Genomic DNA, 23,155 nt, shown 5'->3' with positions numbered 1-23,155 from the left:
CTTTATGACTTAATATTCAATAAATTTTCTTTGGAAACAAAATGGAGTGGGGGGAAGTTCTTCCGAGTACATTTTAGCAAAAGACACCTGGAAAACCATTCCCTTACTGGTGACCATGGCAAATCTCTACCTAGGGCACGATGGGTGGCAGAAGAAAACAATCCCTTCACTGCCAGAGACCCCTGGAAAGTGTCTAGAATCTGCCCTAAACTAGAAAACCCAACTGCCTTTCTGAATGTGATCTCTTCAGGTTCAGAAGAAAGGGGACAAAAAAGAAAGGCAGATCCAAGAATAATGCTGGTTTGCGTCAATGCTTTTCCAAAGTGATGTGACACTAAAAACTATATACCCTGCTGGAGCGCAATGGTGGCTCTATTCAGGCCTGCAAAATGAGAGCGAGCAGAGAGGGTGTTTGATCATTCAGGATGAGAGGGGTAAAATTTCAAAGCGATATGTGAGGGAGACATCCTACAACAGCTGCAAAGCTTAAATGGGAGTCCTGCTGCTTGGCCCCTTGAAGAAATACTTTTGAAAATTTTCCTACAGGCCTTAAGTCTGAACAGAATGGAGCTTTCTCTTGGGTTTTTTTTTTTGTTGTTTTTTTTTTTTTGCTTTGGGGTTTTATGTTAGATTGTTTTTCTTGATTAATGTTTGATTCTAAGAAAAACTCCTAAACTCCGACTTGCAAAATGGCACAGACATCCTAATCCTTTATAAAACAAATCTTAGTAATCCCTGATAATGAGGGACAGAGAAAGCATAGCTAATGAAAATCCACAATCTGAAATTCTTCTTCCAGTCTCTGCCTCCTCTCACCCCAAACATCCTACTCCTCAATTTGGCACAAAAACAAAACAACTTCTAGTGAAAGTGAAGGATCAGAGAAATAGCCAAGAGTAGTTAAATCAAAGGGTCTAGATGTCTATGCTTGCTGGAGCCATGTACTTTGGGGTTAGGACAAAGAGATTCTGCTTCAAAAGTAAAAATAATAATAATAATATTTTGAGAGCCATTGCTCTAAATGACCTGGGCTTAAGTGTTAAAAAGCCGGCTACAGGGAGGTGCCTTAGGCAGTACTTTTTTCATAGTCTTGCCTTGAGCATCAGTCACATAGCTAGAAAGCATCTTCCTTTCTTAAGAGAACACATCCAAGGCAATAATGGGTAGGAGAGCTCTGAGGTTCAGTCAGGGAAGAGTGGACAACAGTATAATGCCCTCTCCATCTCAGTCCCAATTCAGTGGTTCTCCACCTTCGTTGCCCACTGCTGTTGATTCACCACCCAAGGGCTCCACACTGGGAGACCTGGCTCACAGTGAGGCTTGATGGTCAGGTGGGAACTGCTTTAAGGGAAGGCTATGTTTCTTTTTACCTTTTTCTATAGGACAGCAAAGCAGCCTAGTACCAACTTATACCTGCCTACATCTGGAGGATGTTTTTAAAAATAAACAAATACACAAATATAGAGATATTAAATATATAAATCTAAAAGACTGGTCAACTATAGTTAAAGCTCCATTTTAAAATCCCCTATTTTGAGACTGCATGAACTTTCCAACATGAAGCTGGTGTTAAACCTACAAAAACACTTAAGAGCTTTCTCTGGTGAGCCATACTGTCTCAGTTTAAGGCTGAGCTCCACCACTAATTATCCATGTAACCTCTCTGTGCCTTAATATCATCAGCAAAATAGGGGTAAAAACAATATCTTCCCGTGGGGTTATTATGAGGATTAATTAAGCCAACACACAGAAAACACTCAGAGCAGGGTCTATCGCACTTGCAAATACTCGGTAAGGTCAACCAGTTAGTAGCAGTGGTAGTACCTACCGACACAGTCAGCTCAGCTCCTCTCTGCTGGCCTGGTATGTTACTGTCTCCTACCACGGTCGGCTCAGCCAACCCCAGAGAGCCTCGGAGCTATCCCTGGGTTCTTGGGACAAATATGGACAAGGCACAACCAGATACCACAGCTTTTCAAGTAGAGATCTCTATACTAACAAGTCCCAGAACAGGCTTTTTTCCTTGTGAGAAACTATACATTAGAAGCTTGCCCACCATACCTTATAGGCTAATGTACCCACAGTCCTACCCTAGGCCATGAGGACCAAGAACTAACTCCATTCTCAAAAGGGGCAACTGATTCTTCACTATAACCCACCCCTTCCTAACTCTAAGTAATATATATAAATTTCTCTTCCCCAAAAGAAAAGCCCAGCTATCAAGTTTGGGTCTTAAGTGGGTGCCAAAATCACCTAGAGGTTTGCCTGTAAAGGCCTGTAGGTTTTATGCACTTCTAAGGCAAAGCTGTGTCCTCAGCAACAACCAGAATCCAAACAACTTTGACCACCTAGGGAAGAGCAGAGGTCAGGGCTCAGAAGTCTGGATGCAGCCAAGCAGAAATCTTTCCAGATCACCACCCCCATCTTCACCCCACCCCCAATTTAACCAAAGACATTCTGCTTTTGCTTGTTTTATTTATTGGTTGTTTCATACAGAATTTTATTTAGAAAAAAACATTTTTCTACTAAATGCACAAAAGATTTTTTAAAACACTGCTTTGGAAGAGGGTAACTCTGTACCTAAGATAAAAGGCTTATCTGTACCTAAGCCTTGTGACAATTATTAATTGCCTTTGGATTCATTCTCTTCTTCTTTCTTCTTTCCTCATTTCTCTTCTATATTCTCATAGTTCTCTGTCCACGATGCATCATAACATTCACTATTTCTCGTGCGCTGTTTACATGTTGCTTATGTCTGTCTCCTGAACCTAGAACATGAGCTCCTAGATGGAGCAGCCTGTCTCTCATCCATCACTGTACTCCCAGTGCCTCACACAGTACCTGCAAATAGTGCTCAAAAGTGCTGGGGGGATAGAAGGATGGAGAGGGAGATGGGTGGTTGAATGGAAGGATGGAGAGATAGGTAGATGGATGGATCTGTGGATGAACGCATGGAAGGTGGGAAGGAAGGAGGGAGGGAAGAGAGGAGGGAGGGTAGAAGAGTAGGTGGGTGAATAGACAGATGGATGTATCAATATAACAGGTGGCCTCACTGGGGCCAGAGAAGAACATTCCATATTAAATGGACAACTCAGGAAATAACTGTGGAGAGAGATTATGGTATGGGTTGAGGATGGTGGAAACTAGAGGCCTCTTGGCAAAAGTCAGGAGCCACTATGGGAGGTCTGGGACATAGGTAGGAGAAAGAAGAACACTTTTCTGCCTGTGGGTCCCAAATATGCAGGTTCTCTCTTGTTGCCACAGGGCTAATCAGCCCCTGGGTCCTGAATGGAAAGGACATTCCTACCATGAGATCAAGCCACCTTCGTAAACTGTCATCTTTTTTTAGGCTAAATTTTGCACACTCTCCAAAACATTTTATATTTAGGGACTGTTCCTAGATAGATTTTTAACATCTAAGAGACAAGAAAAGCTACAGAATGGAGAAAATCAATTTCAAAAAATTATGAATAAAGGCATATGATCCTAAGACATTCCTGAGCAGCAGGTCAACTCCCATTTGCACCTACTGTTCAATCTGCCAGGTTAGTACTTTGAGCAGGATGGGGCCTGGACCAGCCCACAGCCAATACAACTAAGTCATCACAACAGCCTTGAAAAGGCAAAAAGTTGATGCCGCTACTGTTGCCACTTAGCTCCTGACATCCAGGAAATGTAATCAGTGACGTATCCCAACTTGTCAATAGCTATCACAGAAATAGTGCACAATCAGTTAACCATTCATGTATGCAAAAGATATACATTAAGCAGCTACCATATGTGAGGCCCTCTAGGAGGGAGAGGGACTGCAAAGAGAAGTAATGGGTGATCCAGCCTCCAGGAAATCGCCATCATTTGCATATGTGCCAAGTAAGGAGAAACCCTTCAAGTGAGAAAGAATAGACGGTCCAGACAAAACACCTGTCTCTGCACAACAAGAAAGTATATCACACGGTGCCCACATGAAATTATGTACTGAAATTCTACAAAGAGATGGCAGCTCTTTCAGACAGTTTAGTCCTTGGTAGAACTCAGCGCTATCAGACACAGTGTCTCCCTGACTAGAGCTTAAAGGTGTGTTCTGGGGGACAATGAAATAAAACAGGTGATTGGAGCAGAGGAGCTAGCCCTAAAGTCTTCAATAAACCAAAGGCTCTACAATGGCAGAGCTGAGTGAAATAGCTCTATGTGCCAGAGTCATGGTCCAAACTGGCCAACTATGGCACATCCTTACCAGTCTACAGAACATGTTCCATCCACTAATTTCATCTCTAAAGACTGAGACCTGGAACAAATGAGAACCTTCCCCTTAAAGAGTACAATGAGACTGGGAGAGGACTGGTAAGGGGAGAGAGAGCCTTGGCCAGAATGAGGGATGGCAGCTACAGCATGAGAAGACATCCTGCAGAGTCAACAGTGCAGTCATCATCCATCTACATGTAGTTCCAGGGCACATGAGCTTGCTCTCCACCCAGCTGCTACCTTCCCATCCCACTGTGAATGTATGCTCCACCATCCAAGAGCCTCATTCAGCTCTCCTACAGGGCTAGATCTATCCCTATTCCTAGTAGCAACTTCAGCCCAGACATAGAAAGCTATTGTTGACATCTGCCAGGCTTCCCTGGTGTCCCACCCTCTGCAGAGCAGGCTTCAGAGCAAAAGGGATTTCCAATTCAACTTCCATGTTCCTGGGATGAAAGATGTGAAAGGCAGCCCCCTTGAGTTGTCTAGAACAACCAAAAAGGAAATACTGGGGACTCTGTTGTTCAAGAATAAAACAGGAATATCTCTAAGATGGCCACAAGTTGTTTAGCTTGTTCTAGACCTCACTTCCCCTCCCAAGAAGAACCACTAATAGCTATTCATGGACAAGACACCACAGAGAGAATTCTAGAACACAGAGGCAAGGATAAAGCAGCCCCCAGCATGACAGACACCAAGAGAGACCATGTTGGAGAAGTATGCTGATGACACTGCCACACCCCCAGGCCAGCACAGCAGCATGCCAAGAAATCTACTCGGAGTATATGGTTCCTCCAGGGGGAAAACAGAGTCCAGGGAAAACAGATCTCAACCACACCCCTGGGCTTTCATGGGAGCCCCTACTCTGTTTTTACCCCAGGAGGTACACAAGGGATTCTGTAGGGGCTCAATCATGGGGAATTTGATTGTGAGAGAGAAGCAGGGAAGGATGTGCAACCACTAGTTCTCAGGTCTTGGGAGATGAAGTTTCTACCTATAAAGCCCAAGTAATATTCCTAAGCAATGGATCTGTGCATCTGCAGAACCAAATAAGTGGCACAGTCTGACCAGGAAACTCAACAGGGTGTGGGTCTGCCTGACTCAGGTCCTCAAATAATGAGTTCTGCTGGCCCTGGAGCCTGGTCTACCTAGGCCCAGGCAGAAGAGGTGAGTCAGCCTCACACACTGTAAAGGATACCTCCCAGCAGCCTCCCAATCAGAAAGCCTATTAGGGAAAATTTGGGAGTTGCCCTCCCAGTCCCACCCAAGCAGGAGAGCTGAATCATATGCTGCAGAGTATGGCCCCCAGCCCCATCTGACAGAAAGAGCCCACAAGAACATCTTGAAGCTACTGCATAACTCAGCAATGGTCAAGCCAGGAGGCAGGTGGGCAGAGCTAATTACCTCCAGAACAAAGCCAGTGGTCTTATCTGGCCAAGGAACCGGGGGCACAGGTCAGCTTGAGTCAAGACCACAAAGAGCCTGAGTGGCCTTGGAGCTGCTTCTCCTGGGCAGGAAAACTAATTTATAGTTCCACTTATTGCCAAATACAGCCTTCAATCTGCCTGACAAGAGAACCTTACCAGGAAGTATGTAGCCCATCTGAAAGCCCTGGTTACAGTGGCCCTGGAGCAGAACACAGCATATGTATGGCTTTCCCCATCTGCAGAGCACAACTAGTAGGCTTACCTAACCAAGATATTCAGTGCACATTCTTGGTACCCAAACAGCAAAAATTCACAGTCCCACCTTCTGCTGAGTATAGTACCCAGTCCAGACCATCTAGTAAACCTGACCAAGGAATCTAGGCAACCAAGGAACCCATTCTACATCCTCACTTCAGCAGGAAACCAAGCCAAAAGTCCTATCCAGCTAGTCTTAGCAAATGGTCCAACCCCTACTCTAACCTCAGAACTCAAACAGCTCTTTCCCCCTAAAATAGATCCTAAGAGCAGATCCCACCAGCAGACATGTCCAGAAACCCAAACTGAGCTAATGTGTGAAAACTACCTCTGCCAAAGCAAACTTGAAAACACTTAGAGGAGACCAGTTACTCAAATGTGCAGATACCAATGGAAGGAATCAAGGATCACACAAGGGGAAAAAAAAAAAAAAAAAAAAAATATATATATATATATATATACACACACATATATATATATACACACACACACACACATATATATATATATATACACACACACACACACATATATATATATAAATTTGGTAAATTTGACACCACCAAAAGAAACTAGAAAAGTTCTAATAATTGACCCCCAAAAAAGTGGACATCTATGAACTGTCAAAAATTCAGAATAATCACCTTAAAGAAGCTTAATGAACAACAAAAACACAGAAAACTAAATATTAGGAAAGCAATGCATGAACAAATGAGGACTCCACAAAGAAAGAGAAACCATATATATATATATATATATATATATATATATATATATATATATATAATATATATATGTATATATATAAATCCTAGAGCTAAAACTAGTACAGTAACTGCACTGAAGAATTCGAGACAAAGCTTTAGAAAGAGATTTGACTATGCAGAAGAAACAGTGACCTGAAAAATAGGACATCTGAAAGTATTCAGTCAAAGGAACAAAAACTTAAAAAGAATGAAAACAGTGATAAAAGCCTATGAGATTTATGGTACACAATGAAAAGAAAAAATATAAGCAATAATGACTGAAAACCTCCCAAACCTGGCAGAAAAAGACCTCCAGATCCAAGGAGCCCAAAGGACTCCAAAAAGGGTGAATCATAATACAGCAAACTACTATAGGGCTACAAAGAAACACATTACGATTAAATTGTCAAAAGACAAAGAAGAAAGAAAGAATTTTTAAAACAGCAAGAGAAAAGAGAAGATACATACTGGGGAATGCCCATAAGACTATCCACATATTTCTAGATAGAAACTTTTTAGGCCAAAAGAAGTGGGATGATATATATTCAAAATATTAAAATAAAAAAAAAAAAACTGTCAACTAAGAATGTCAAACCCAGTGAAGCTGTCCTTCAGAAATTAAGGTGGAATAAAGCCTTTCCTAAATAAACAAAAGCTGAGGAAATTCATCACCACTAGACTTGCCTTATAAGAAATGCCCAAGGAAGTTGTTCCAGTGGAAACAAAAATATGTTAGATACCATCATGAGAACATAACAAGGCAGTGTAAAACTCACTGGTAATGGTAAGTATACACTGAAAGTTAGATTCTGTAATACAATGGTAGTATGCAATTCACTTTCAACTCTAGTTTAAAAATTAAATGCAGTAAAAAGAACCATAAGCCCAAAAATTATGTTATACAATATAAAAAATGTGTAAAGTGTAACACCAATTATCTAAAATGTAAAAGGGAAAAGAAACAAAAGTGTAACATACAGGAATTATATGGAAGGTGAAGTTGTTGGTAGTTTAAAATAGGGTGTCAGAATTTTATGATATTTTACGTAAGCCTCATGTTAACAAGGGAAAACCTGTAGAAATTACGCCAAAGAACATGATAGAGAAGTCAAAGCATAACCAGAAGACATCAAAACACACACACAAAAAAGGCAGGAGAGTTAGAAATAAGGAACAATAGATGCACAAAACAATAAAAAAAAGCAATTAGCAAAATGCTAACAGTAAGTCTTTACTTATCAATACTTACTATATGTAAATGGATTAAACTCTCCAATCAAAAGATATAGAATGGCTGAATGGATAAAAAGACAAGATCCAACAATATGCTGCCTACAAGAGACTCATTTTCACCTTAAAGACAAACAGTCTCAGAGTGAAGGCATGGAAAAAAATATTTCAAGCAAATGGTAACCAAAAACAAAAGCAAAAACTGGGGTAGCTATACTTATATCAGATAACATAGACTTTAAACTAAAAATGGCATAAAAAGAGAAAAGAAGGTCATTATATAATGATAAAGGGATCAATACACCAAGAAACCATAACAATTTTCAATATCTATGCACCCAACATCAGTTTCTATATACATAAAGCAGAAACTAATAGAGCTAAAGGAGAAATAAACAGCACTACAATAAGACTTGGATTCTCAACAATGGATTGATAACCTAGGCAGAGAATAAACTGTGAATTCAAACAATGATATAGATCAAATGGTTGTACAGACATAACAGAACATTCAATCTAACAACAGAACACACATTCTTCTCAACTACACTTGGACCAATTTCTAGGATAGACCATATATTAGCTACAATACAAGTCTAAGCAAATTCAAGAAGACTGAGATCATACCAAGCATCTTCTCTGACCACAATGAGATGAACTGGAATTCAATAATTAGAGTAAAACTGGAAAATTCGCAAATACATAAAAACTAAACCACACTCTCCTGAACAAACCATGGATTAAAGAAGAAATTAAGGAGAAATAAAAAACTATTTTGAGAAACAAAATGAAAACAGCATAACAGAAATTGTTGGATGGAGCAAAGAAGTTCAAAGTAATATAGGCATACCTTATCTTATTGCACTTCATTTTATCGTGCCTCACAGATACTGGGTATTCTACAATTTTTTTTTTAAAGACTTTTTATTTTATTCATGAGAGACACAGAGAGAGAGAGAGAGGCAGAGACACAGGCAGAGGGAGGAAGGCCCTATGCAGGGAAACTGACGTGGGACTCAATCCCAGATCTCCAGGATCATGCCTGGGCTGAAGGCAGTGCTAAACTGCTGAGCCACTGGGGCTGCTCTGGGTATTCTACAAATTGACAGGTTATGGCAACACTGCATCAAGCAAGTCTGTCGGTGCCATTTTTCCAACATCATTTGTTCACTTCATGTCTCTGTGTAGCATTTTGGTAATTCTCACAAAGTCTCTAACTCTTTATTATTATATTTGCTGTGCTCATCAGTGATCTTTGGTGTTACTACTGTAATTGATCTGGGGCACCACAAACAACAGCCATACAAGGTGGCACACTTAATTGATACAAGTTATGTGAGTTCTGGGGTTCCACCAACAAGGCTCAACCAACCTGTTGAGTCTCAGGCCTCCCTATTCTGAGGCACAATGTTGAAATAAAGCCCACTGATAACCCTACACTACCCTCTAAGTGTTTAAGTGAAAAGAAGTATCATGTATCTCTCACTTTAAACAAAAGCTAGAAACGATTACACTTGCTGAAGAAGGCATGTAAAAAGTAGAGATAAATTGAAATGTGGGTCTCTTGTGCCAAACAGTTAACCAAGTTATAAATGCAAAGTAAAAGTTCTTGAAGAAAATTGAAAGTGCTACTCCAATGAACACATAAATGATAAGAAAGCAAAACACTCTTATCATTGATATAAAATTTTAGTGGTCTGGATTGAAAATCAAATAAGACACAACATTCCCTCAAGACAAAGCCTCATCCACAGCAAGGTCCAAATTCTCTTCAATTCCATGAAGTCTGAGAGAGGTCAGGAAGCTGCAGAAGAAAAGCATGAAGCTAGCAGCGGCTTGTTCATAAAGTTTAAAGAAGACACCATCTCCATAACATCTAAGTGCAAGGTGAAGCAGCAAATGCAGATGTAGAAGCTGCAGCAAGTTATCCAGGAAATCTACTTGAGATGATTAATGAAAGTGCCTGTACTAAACAATAGATTGTAAGTGTAGATGAGACAGGCTTCTATTAGAAGAAGATGCCATTAGGTGTGTCATAGCTGGAGAGGAGAAGTCCATGTCTGGCTTGAAAGCTTTAAAGGACAGGCTGACTCTTGTTAAAGGCTAATGCAGCTGTGACTTTAAATTGAAGCCAATGGTCATTGACCATTCCAAAAACCATAGGGCTCTTATGAATTATGTTAAATCTACTCTGCCTAAATTCTATAAATGGAACAAGAAAGTCTGCATGACAGTACATCTGTTTACAATATGGTTTATTGAATATTCTAAGCCCATTGTTGAGACCTACTGCTCAGGAAAAAAAAAAATTTTTTCAAAACATGACTTCTCATTGAAAATGCACCTGGTCACCCAAGAGCTCTGATAGAGATGTTCAATGAGATTAGTGTTGTTTTCATGCCTGCTAACACAACAGCCATTCTGCAGCCTATGGATCAAAGGAGTCACTTCAACTTTCAAGTCTTATCATTTGAGAAATACATTTCATAAGGCAATATGTACTCTAGTTATTCCTCTGATGGATCTAGGAGGTTGAAAACCTCCTAGAAAGGGTTCACCATTCTAGATGCCATTAAGAACATTCATGATTCATAAGAAGAGTTCAAAATATCAACATTCACAGGAATATGGAAGCAGTCGATTCCAATCCACATGGATGACTTTGAGGGGACCAAGATGTCAGTGAAGCAAGTTACTGCAGATGTGGTACAAAGAGCAGAAGAAGTAAAATTAGAAGAGAAGCCTGAGGGCATGACTGAATTGCTATAATCTCATGGTAAAAATTTTAACAGATGAGGAGTGGCTTCTTATGAATGAGCAAAGAAAGTAGTTTTTTGAGATAGAATCTACTCCTGGTGCAGATGCTATGAAAATGTTGAAATGACAACAAAGAATTTAGAATATAACATAAATTTAGTTGACAAAGCAGTGGCAGGGTTTGAAAGGACTGACTCCAGTTTTGAAAGAAATTCCACTGGGGAAAACTACTATCAAACAGTAGTGCACGCTACGGAGAAATCATTTGTGAAAGGAAAAGTCCATCAATGCAGCAGACTTCATTGTTGTCTTATTTTAAGAAAACTGCCTAACTACAGAGAACAAACAGATGGTTACTGGCAGGGAGGTAGATGGTAGGATAGGTGAAATAGGTAAAATGGATTAATAGTACACTTACCTCATGAGCACTGAGTAATACATGGAATTGTACAATCACCATATTGTACACCTGAAGCTAATATAACACTGTATGTTACCTACACTGGAATTAAAATTTTTAATAAAATTTAAAAATTAAATAAAAAAGAGATACAGGGACACCTGGGTGGTTCAGTGGTTAAGCACCTGCCTTCAGTTCAGGGCATGATCCTGGGATCTGGGATCAAGTCCCACATCAGGATCCTTATGGGAGGCCTGCTTCTCCCTCTGCCTGTGTCTCTGCCCCCCCCCCTCTCTGTGTGTGTGTGTCTCATGAATAAAGTCTTAAAAAAAAAAGAAAGACACAGACAACCCAACCTTTAGCAGCCACCACCCTGATCAGTCAGCAACCATCAATGTCAAGGCAAAACTCTCCAACAGCAAAAAGATTAGGACTTGCTGAAAGCTGAGATGGTGGGTAGCATTGTCATCAATAAAGTATGTTTTAATTAAAATAATAAGATAAAATTCTAGTTGTATTTTTAAACATAATGCTGGCGCACACTTAATATACTATAGCATAGTGTAAACATAATTTTTATATGCTCTGGGAAAGTAAAATATGAATCTGAATAACTTTATGGAGATACACACTTTATTGTGATAGCCTAGGATCAAACCTGTAATATCTCCAAGGTATACCTATAAACACCTACCTCAAGAAGAATGATGCCAAATAAACAACCTAACTCTACACCAGGAAAACAAAAGAAAAGATTAACAAAAGTAAAAGTTGGTTCTTTGAAAAGATGAGCAAAATGGACAATATCTCAGGTAGACTAACCAAGAAAAAAAAGAGAAAGAACCCAAATTAACAAAACCAGAAATGAAAAAGAAGACATTACGAGTGATAACACAGAAATACAAAGAATCATAAGAGGCTACTATGAATAACTATAGACCAACAAGCTGGACAATTTACAAGAAACTGAATATTCTGAGAAATATACAAAGTATCAAGACAGAATCAGGAAGAAATATGGAGCCTGAACAGATCTCTTTACTAGGTAAAGAGATTGTATCAATAATCAAAAATCTGTCCCCTCAAAAAAAAAAAAAAAAAAAAAGGAAAGTCCAGGACCAGATGGTAAATTTTCCCATACACTTAAAGACTTGGTGTCAATCCTTCTCAAACTCTTCCAAAAAATAAGAGGAGGGAACACTCCCAAACGCATATTACAAGGCCAGCATTACTTTTATACCAAAGCCAGTAAAGGACACTACCAGAAGAGAAAGCAACAGACCAATATCCCTGATAAATATAGATATAAAAATTCTCTATAAAATACTAGCAAACAGAAAGAATTCAGAAGCACACTAAAAGGATCACTCACCATGATCAACTGGGATTTTCACCTGAGATGTGAGGATGATTCAGCATATGTAAATCAACTGATGTGGTTTATCACATTAAGAGAGTGAAAGAAAAAAATTAGATGATCATTTCAATACATGCAGAAAAAGCATCTGACAAAATTCAACAGCTGTTCATGATAAAAACTGTTAACAAACTAGGTACAGAAGGAACATAATTCAACATAATAAACATCATATATAATAAGCCCACAGTTAACATGGTGAAGCGGTTGAAAGCATTTCCTCTAATATAGGAACAAGAGAAGGGTGCTCATCCTACCACTCCTATTCAATATAGCATTAAAAGTCTTCACTGGGCCACCTGGGTGACTCAGTGGCTGAGTGTCTGCTTTTGTGTCAGATCGTGATCCTGGGGTCCTGGGATTCAGTCCCACATCAGCTTCTCCCTCTGCCTACATCTCTGTTTCTCAGGAATAAATAAATAAAATCTTTAAAAATAAATAAGTAGATAGATTAGATAGATAGATAGATAGATAGATAGATAGATAGATAGATAGATAGATAAATGGTACTGGGAAAATTGAATATTTAGGTCTAAAAAAATGAAACTAGACCACTTACAAAAATTAACTCAAAATGGATTAAAGACTGAAATGTAAAACCTGAAACCATAGAATTCCTACATAAAAACATAAGGAAAAAGCTCCCTGATATGGATCTTGGTAATATTGTGAATACGACACCCAAAACACCAGCCATAAAATAAAAAATAAACAAATGAGACTACATCAAATTCTAAATTTAGTTTCTGCACAGAAAAACAAATGACCAACAAAGTAAAAAGACAATCTACAAAATAGGAATAAACACTTGCAAAGAATGTATCTTGATAAGGGTTTAATATTCAAAATATGTAACTTATACAATCCGGTAACAAAATAATAATAATCCAATTTAAAAGAGGGCAAAAGACAAGAGAGAAGGAAGATTGCAGAATAGGAGGATCCCTGAGCTTGTCGCTCCCCAGACACACTGAGGCAAAAACTACATGCATTACCACTCACTTTGAAAACAACCTGAAGACCAGCAAAACAGATCTTCCATAGCTAAGGTCATAAAGAGAAATACACCTTGAATAGAACAGTAGAAGTCGAAACATGGTCGGGAACCAAAACACCAGCCATGCTACCCACAAGTGGAAGGGTTATCACAAGCATGTAAGAGCAAGGGAATCAAGCCCCCCTTCAGATACCCCCAACCCTGGGGAGGTACACTGAAAAGCTGAATCCCCATTTGACTTTGAAAATCAGTAGGTTTAAACTGCAGGAGTTTTAAAAATCAACAGGGCTTAACTCCAGGAGAGCTGGAAGGCTACAGGAAACCAAGTCTCTGCTCTTAAGGAACCAGTATATAGTCTCACTCAGCAGTACACCCAGCACAGAAGTAGCAATTTGGAAAGTGCATAGGTTATATACATAAAGGAGATTTACTGACTAATTTTAGGACATGCCAGAGGGGAAGGGAACTGCAAGAACTTTAAGAACAGAAGTGTTGGCAGGTACCATTTTTCTTACCCTCCTTCATCCTAGATAGCTGGACATTTACAGGAGCCAGTTCTCATGCTCTCCAGGCTCCTTGCTAACACCACTTGCCAGGCCCCAGCATTCCCCTGTGGACTGCCACACAATCACCCAGTCAGGTGCCCCTCCAAAGTGGTTCCCACACCACCACACACACCAGACAGCCTCAGTCAGGACTGATACCTCCCGCCCAAAGCACTCTACAACACCTAGTGGGCAGACCCAGATAAATATGTTGCCTCCAAAGCCACTCCTGATTCATTCCTGCCTTGAGGAGTGGGGTAGCTCACCCACACACAAGCACACCAGCATTAGCTGCAGCCAGGACTCTCAGCCAGGTGCGCCAGAAATAAATGCTGCCCATCAGCACCCCCACTGTAGCTACAAGATCCCTCACACAACTATGCTGGGAGCAGGCACTGCCCATCAGCACACCCACAGCAATAGGGGCAGATCACTGCAGACAGCCAGGCAGAGGGGCAGCCCTGCCCACTAGCATGCCTGCAGAAAGTGTGACAGAGCTTGTAAGCTAGCCACACAGGGGGAAAAATCCTACCCACCAGTGGGCCCACAGCAGTCATAGCTCAGCCACAACAGGAGGGCACACGCAGCTCACACAGGGGACACCCCAGGAGCACCTGGTTTTAGTGGTTTGGGAAGACTCTGAAACCTCCCACATAAGGCCACTGCTGTCAAGACCAGAAGATGGAGCTGACCTACCTATAAATAGGAAAAAACACAGGGCCAGACAAAATGAGACAGACGAATATGTTCCAAACCAAAGAACAAGACAAAAACCATGAGGTGGGGGTGGGGGGGAGGCTGAACAGAATGCAGATATGCAAAATACCTGATAAAGGGTTGAAAATAATGTTCATAAAGATACTTGAGAGAAGAGTGGATGAACTCTGTGAAAATTTCAACAAAGACATAAATAATATAAAAAAAGAACCAGTCAGAGCTGAAGAATACAATTACTGAAATGAAAAACATACTAGAGAGAATCAACAGATCAGAGGAGACAGAAGTAGAGATCAACAACCTGCAAGACAGGGTAGTAGAAAGCACCCAAGCTGAACAGCAAAAAAAAAAAAGGAATTTTAAAGATTAGGATAGGTTAAGGGACCTCTGTGACAATATCAAGCTAATAACAATCACATTAAAAGGGTCCCAGAAGAAAAAAGAAGGGGGCAGAAAATTTATTTGAAGAAATAATACCTGAAAACTTCCCTAACCTGGAGTAGGAAACAGACGTTCATGTCCAGGAAGCACAAAAGGCTCCAAACAAGATGAACCCAAGGAGTTCCATACTAAGACACATAATTAAAATCACAAAAGGTAATTATAAAGAAAGAATTTTAAAAGCAGCAAGAAAAAATAAAACAGTTACATATGAGGAAAACCCATAAGATTATTCGCTCATTTTTTCAGCAGAAACTTTATAAGCCAAAAGGGAATGACATGATACATTCAAAGTGCTGAGAGAAAAAATCAAAAACAAAAAACTACAACCAAGAAAAATCTACCCAGAAAGACTATCATTGGGAATTGGAAAGACAGAGTTTTCTAGATAAATAAAAGTTAATAAAATTGACAAACCAGACTTACAAGACATATTTAGGAATTTTTCAAGTAGAAAAGTCATAATTAGAAGAAGATTAAGGAAGGAAAAAAATTCACAGCTAAAAGCAAACATTCTGTAAACATAGTGAATTACTTATAAAACCAGTATGTAGATTAAAACACAAAAACAGTAAACGCAATTTTATATATAAAAATTGGTGGAGGGATACACAAAATAAAAAGATGTAAAATATGACATCATATACATAAAATGTAGAGCAGAGAGCAAAATTTAGTGCTTTTAGAATGGATCTGAACTTAAGTGACCATCAACTTAATATAGACTGCTATATACATAGGATGTTATATATGAACTCAATGGCAACCAAAAATCAAAAACCTGCAGTAGATACACAAAAAATAAAGAGAAAGGAATCCACACATAATACTAAAGCAAGCCATCAAATGACAAGGGAAGAGAGAAAGAGAAGAACAGAGAAAAACCACAAAAAGAACCAGAAAACAATTTAAAGAATGGCAAATAAGTGTATACCTATCAATAGTTACTTTAAATGTAAATGGACTAAATGCTCCAAAAAGGGTGACTGAATGGATAAAAAACAAGATGCATCTGTATGCTGCCTACAGGAGACTCACTTCAGACCCAAAGACACATGCAGATTGAAAGTGAAAGAAAGGGGAAAAAAAAAAATCATTCCATGCAAATGGAAGCAGGAAAAAGCCAGGGTAGCAATACTTATATCAGACAAAATAGACTCTGATGAAAGACTAGCAAGAGACAAAAAGGAGTATTAAATAATGATTAAAGTATCAACCCAAGAAGAGGATATAATAATTGTAAATATGCATCCAACATAGCATCTAAATACATAAAGCAAATATTAAAAGGCATAAAAAGAAACTGACAATAATATAGGAATAGTAGAGGACTTAATACCCCACTTTACATCAATGGCTAGATCATTCAAACAGAAAATCAGCAAGGAGACAATGTTTTTGAACAACACATTAGACCAGCTGGTACTAACAGATACAAACAAACATTCCATCCAAAAACAGCAGAACACATATTGTTTCCAAGTATACATAGAACAGTCTCCATGGCAGATCACATGCTAGGCCACAAAACAAGTTTCAACGCAGTTAAGAAGACACCTGGGTGGCTCAGTCAGTTGAGTGTCCAACTCTTGGTTTTGGCTCAGGTCATGATTTCGGTGTAATGGGATTGAGCTTCACATCAAGCTCCACACTCAGTGCAGAGTATACTTGGGATTCTCTCTCTCCCTCTCTCTCTGCCCCTTCCTGCTGCTTGCATGTATTCTTTCTCTCTCAAATAAATAAAATCTTAAAAAAAAAAAAGACTGAAACCAAATTAGGCATCTTTCTGACCACAAAGGTATGAAACTAGAAATAAATTACAAGAAAAAAATGGAAAGAAACATAAACACATCAAGGCTAAACAACATGCTAACAACCAATGAGTCAACAACAACAAAAAAAAAATCAAGAGAAAATTTTAAAAAATACATGAAAACACCAACAATCCACAATCTTTGAGACACAGTGAAAATAGTTCTAAGAGGGAAGTTTATAGTGATACAGGCCCACCCCAGGAAACGAGAAAAATATCAAAGAATCTAACCTTACAAAGGAACTAAAAAAAGAACAAACAAGGCCCAAAGTCAGTAGAAGGAAGGAAATAATAAAGATCAGAGCAGGAATTAATGAAATAGAGACTGAGAAGACAATGGAAAAGATCAGTGAAACCAAGAGCTGCTTCTTTGAAAAATAACTTTTTTTTTTTTTTTACCTAACCTTTACCCAGACTTACCAAGAAAAAAATGAGACAGTACTCAAATATTTCTCAAATCAGAAATGAAGGAAGATAAATAACAACTGACCACAAAAAAGCAAAGAGTTATAATGCTAAAAAAAAAAAAAATAGGATATGCCAACAAATTGGACAATCTACAAGAAATGGTTAAATTCCTACAAACATACAACCTTCCAAGACTGAATCAAGAAGAAATACAAAATCTGAACAGACCAATAGTTAACAACATTGAATAGGTAATCAAAAAACTCCCAACAGGGACATCTGGGTGGCTCAGCGGTTGAGCTTCTTTCTTTGGCTCAGGGCGTGATCCTAGGATCCAGGATCAAGTCCCACATGGGCTCCCGTCAAGGAGCCTGCTTCTCCCTCTGCCTGTGTCTCTGCCTCTGTGTCTCTCATGAATAAATAAATAAATCTTTAAAAAAAAGAAAAACCTTCCAACAAACCAAAGTCCAGGACCAGATAGCTTCAGAGGTGAATTCTACCAAATGCTGAAAGAAAATTAATACCTACTCTTCTCAAACTATTACAAAAAATAAAATAAAATAAAATAAAATAAAATAAAATAAAATAAAATAAAATAAAATAAAATAAAATAAAATAAATAAAATAAATAAAATAAAATAAAATAAAATAAAATAAAATAAAATAAAATAAAATAAAATGGAAAGGAAAACTTCCAAATTTATTCTATGAGGCCAGCATTACTCTGAATACCAAAACCAGACAAAGACATGACAAAAAAAGAAAACCACAACCCAATATCCCTGATGAACATAGATGCACAGTATTCAACAATGTACATTAAAAGGATCACTCACCACCAAGTGAGATTTATTCCAGGGATGCAAGGGTGGTTCAATATTTGCAAATCAATGTGATATATCACATTAACAAGAGAAAGGATAAAAATCATAGAAAAAGCATTTGGAAAACTACAACATCCATTCTTTTTTTTTTTTTTTCAACATCCATTCTTGATAAAAACCCTCAATGGTGGGTTTAGAGAGAACATATCTCAATGTAATAAAAGGCACTATATAAAAACCCACAGCTAGGGATCCCTGGGTGGCTCAGCAGTTTAGCACCTGCCTTCGGCCCAGGGCGTGATCCTGGAGTCCTGGGATTGAGTCCCATATCAGGCTCCCTGCATGGAGCCTCTCTCTCTCTCTCTCTCTCTGTCTCTCTGGAATAAATAAATAAAATCTTTAAATATAAACCCACAGCTAATAGCATATACTCATTGGTGAAACCCTAAAAGTGCTTCCTCTAAGATCAGGAACAAGACGGATGTCCACTCGCACCACTTTTATCCGACATAGTGCTAGAAGTCCTGGCTGCAGCATTCAAACAAGAAATAAAAGGCAACCAAATTGGTAAGGAAAAAGTAAAACTGTCACTACTTGCAGATAACATACTAGATAGAAAGACCATTAAAGACTCCACAAGGGATCCCTGGGTGGCGCAGCGGTTTGGCGCCTGCCTTTGGCCCAGGGCGCGATCCTGGAGTCCCGGGATCGAATCCCACGTCGGGCTCCCGGTGCATGGAGCCTGCTTCTCCCTCTGCCTGTGTCTCTGCCTCTCTCTCTGTGACTATCATAAATAAATAAAAATTAAAAAAAAAAAAGACTCCACCAAAAAATTAGAATAAATGAATTTAGTAAATTTGCAGGATACCAAATATACAGAAATTGTTGCATTCCTATACGCTACTAATGCAATAGCAGAAAGCGAAATTAAGAAAACAATCCCATTTACAATTGCACCGATAAGGGGGATCCCCGGGTGGCTCAGTGGTTTAGCGCCTGCCTTTGGCCAAGGGCGTGATCCTGGAATCCCAAGATCGAGTCCCATGTTGGGCTCCCTGCATGGAGCCTGCTTCTCCCTCTGCCTGTGTCTCTGTCTCTGCCCCTCTCTCTCTCTCTCATGAATAATTTTTTTAAATCTTAAAAAAAAATTGCACCAATAAAATTAAATACCTAGGAATAAACTTAACCATGGAGGTGAAACACCTATACTCTGAAAACTTAAGACACTAATGAAAGAAACTGAAGATGACTCAAACAGAAAGACATACAATGTTTGTGGCTTGGAGGAATTGATATCATTAAAATGTCCATACTACCCAAAGCAATCTACAGATTCAACGCAATCCCTATCAAAATAGCAATAGCATTTTTTACAGAAGTAGGACAAATAATCCTAAAATTCACTTAGAACCACAAAAGACATCAAATAGCCAAAGCAATCTTGCGAAAGAAGAATAAAGCTGGAGACAGGACAATCCCACGTTTCAAGTTACACTACAAAGCAGCAGTAAGCCAAACAGTATAGTATTGGCATGAAAACAGGCAGATATATCAATAGAACAAAAGACCACCTTTTTTGATAAATGGTGTTAAGAAAACAGGATGGCTACATGTAAAAGAATGGACCACTTTCTTATACCATTCACAAAAATAAACTGAAAATGTATTAAAGACGTAAATGTGAGATCTGAAACCATAAAACTTCTAAAAGAAGACACAGCCAGTCATCTCTTGGACGTCAGCCTAAGCAACATATTTATGGATATGTGTGTCCTAAGGAAAAGGTAAATGAAAGTAAAAATAAACTATTAGGACTATCACAAAATAAAAAGGTTTTGCACAGTGTAGGAAACCATGAACAAAATGAAAAGGTAGCCTACTGAATGGAAGAAGGTATTTGTAAATGATATGTCCAACAATGGGTTAATATTCAAAATATACAAAAGAACTTATACAACTCAAGGCCAAACAAACAAAAAAAAATCTGCAAAATGGGCAGAAGACCTGAGCAGACATTTTCCCAAAGAAAACATATAGATCGCCAGCAGATACATGAAAAGATGCTCAACATCATTCATCGCAACTGAAATGCAAATATAAAACAATGAGATACCTCCTGACACCAGTAAGAATGAGTAGGAAAGAATGAGTAGTATCAAAAAGACAAGAAATAAATTGTTGGTGGGTTTGTGGAGCAAAGAAAACCTTCGTGTACTGTTGGTGGGAATATAAACTGGTGCAATCACTATGGAAAACAGGATAGAAGTTCCTCAAAAAATTAAAAATACCACAGGATCCAATAATTCCACTTCTGTGTATTTACCCAAAGAAAATGTAAACACTAATTCGAAAAGACAGATGCACCCCTATGTTTACTGCAGCATTCTTTACAATAGCCAAGATACGGAAGGAACCCGAGTGATCATGAATAAATGAATGGATAAAGAAGATGTGGTGTATACATATGCAAAGGAATATTACCCAGCCATAAAAAAGAATGAAATCTTGCCATTTACAACAACACGGATGGATCTAGAGGGTACTGGGCTAAGTGAAGGCAGTCAGACTGGCAAATACCATATGATTTCACTTTTTTATGTGGAATCTATAAAACAAACCACAAAAATATAGAAAGAGAGCCATAAACATATTGAACAATTTGGTGGTTACCACAGAGAAGAGGGCAGGAAGACAGGCAAAATGGACAAAGGGGATTAAGAGGTATAAACTTCCACTTATAAAATAAATATATCATGGAGATTAAAAGTATAGCGTAAGATGTAGTGTGTGTGTGTGCATATTCAATAATATAATAACTTCATATGGTGACAGTGGCAAGCATTTCATGTTTATAATTGCTGAATCATTACGTTGTACACCTGGAACTAGTATTATATGTCAACTATCCTTCAACTATCCTTTTTAAGTAAAAAGAAAAAAAATGGGCAACAGAATAGACGTTTTCCCAAAGGTGATATACAAATGGCCAAGAAGTACATGAAAAGATGCTCAACATCACCACCATTAGGGAAATGCAAATCAAAACTATGATATCACCTCACATCTGTTTGAATGTCCATCATCAAAAACACAACAGATAATGAGGATGTGGAACAAAGGGAACTCTTGTGCAGAGTACTTGGGAGCACTTGGGTCTGAAAACTAGTACAGCCACTATAGAAAACAGCATGGAGAATCCAAAAAAAATTAAAAACCGAACTACTCTTGTTTTTTGTTTTTTTGTGGGTTTTTTTTTTTTTCAGATTTTATACTGGCATTAGAGATTTTGTTTTGTTTTGTTATGTTTTTATTTTATTTTTTATTGGAGTTCAATTTGCCAACATATAGCATATCACCCAGTGCTCATCCCGTCAAGTGCCCCTCTCAGGGCTGGTCACCCAGTCACCCCAACCCCCCGTCCACCTCCTTTTCCACTACCCCTTGTTCGTTTCCCAGAGCCAAACTACTCTGATCCAGTAATTCCACCTCTGGGAATACAGTTGCCTCTTGAACAACATGAAGCCACTTATATCTGAATTTTTTCGCTAAGTATACATACAGTATTGTAAATATATCTTCTCTTATGATATCCTTAACGTTTGTTCTCTAGCTTACTGTATTATAAAAATACAGTATACAATGCAAATAACATGCAAAATATATGTTAACTGTTTCTGTTATCAGTAAGGCTTCTGGTCAGCAGGTTAGTAGTAATTAAGTCTGGGGCAGGGGGGGAGTCAAAACTTATACAGGCTTTTTACTGTGGTGGGGACTGGCACCCCTAACTCCTGCATTGTTCAAAGGTCAATTGTAGATACAAAGAAAAGGAAAACACTAACTCAAAAAGATAGCTGTATCCTTATGTTCACAGCAGCATTATTTATAAGGGGTAAGACATGGAAATAACCTAAGCATCCATCAATAGAGGAATGGATAAGCAAGTTGTGGTATGCATATATAATTTTTTAGAAACTATGAAATCCTGCCCTTTGTGACCTTGAGGACATTATGCTAAGTGAAGTCAGTCAGTCAAATACTGCATGATCTCATTTATGTGTAGAATCAAAAAAACAAAACAAAAAGTGATAGAAAAAGAGACTAGATTTGTGGTTAGAAGAGGTGGGAGGGTTGGGGGTAGGGACTGGGGGAATTGGAGGAAGGTGCTCAAAAGATACAAACTTCCAGTTATAAGGTAAATAAATACTAAGGATGTAATGTACAAAATGATGACTAGAGCTAGCACTGCTGTATAATATACAGGAAACTTAAGAGAGTAAATCCTGAGTTCTCATTACAAAGAAAAGTTTTCTTTTTTTTTTTTTTAACTTTTTATTATATATAAATGAAATGACGGATGCTAACTAAACCGACTCCAGTCATTATTTCGCAACATATAATAGGATGCTATTCACTTGTAAGTGATCTATGTCAATTATATCTAAATGAAACTGAGGGTGGGGGAACAGAGAATGTGATAAATATATAACACACACATATACAAGTGACCAGTTTAAAATTTGGATAATTTATTAATTACAATGAGGTATGAACTTGAAAACACTGGTCTTAAAGCAATGTTTTCCAAATTATTTTCCACATTGACCTGCAAAATAACCTATGGGGAAAAAATACACCTTACACCTTCTTTGGTAGCCAAGAAGGTGTAAGGAATGCAGTTAACTCTATGCTCCTGTTTCCAATGCACAATGTCCATGAACATACAAAGAGCCCTTAGAAGTCTCTGTACTCTGCAGCAAAGATCCACCTATTTACCTTGGTTCAACCCAGTGTTTATTAAATTGGGCATTCATTCTTGAAAAATTTTATCACATAATTCCTATTAACCTAAGAGGCAATATACCTGCAGCCTGATGGAGAAGACAATACCACCTGTGTTTGAACCCTGGACGGCTCTGCCATTTAGCAGCTAGTATTT

At 38.5% G+C, this 23,155-nt stretch overlaps 1 long non-coding RNA gene across 2 annotated transcripts in view; it reads right to left on the bottom strand.

The window, feature by feature from the left end:
• LOC112658995 (uncharacterized) overlaps positions 1-23,155 on the bottom strand; it is a 47,601-nt gene that overhangs the window by 21,989 nt on the left and 2,457 nt on the right. The window lies entirely within an intron of this gene.

This window comes from Canis lupus, chromosome 2 (genome assembly GCF_003254725.2).
Source record: "Canis lupus dingo isolate Sandy chromosome 2, ASM325472v2, whole genome shotgun sequence".
Taxonomy (NCBI): Eukaryota; Metazoa; Chordata; class Mammalia; order Carnivora; family Canidae; genus Canis; species Canis lupus.
Note: the sequence above shows the minus strand (reverse complement) of the source record. Positions and strands in the feature narration are given on the sequence as shown.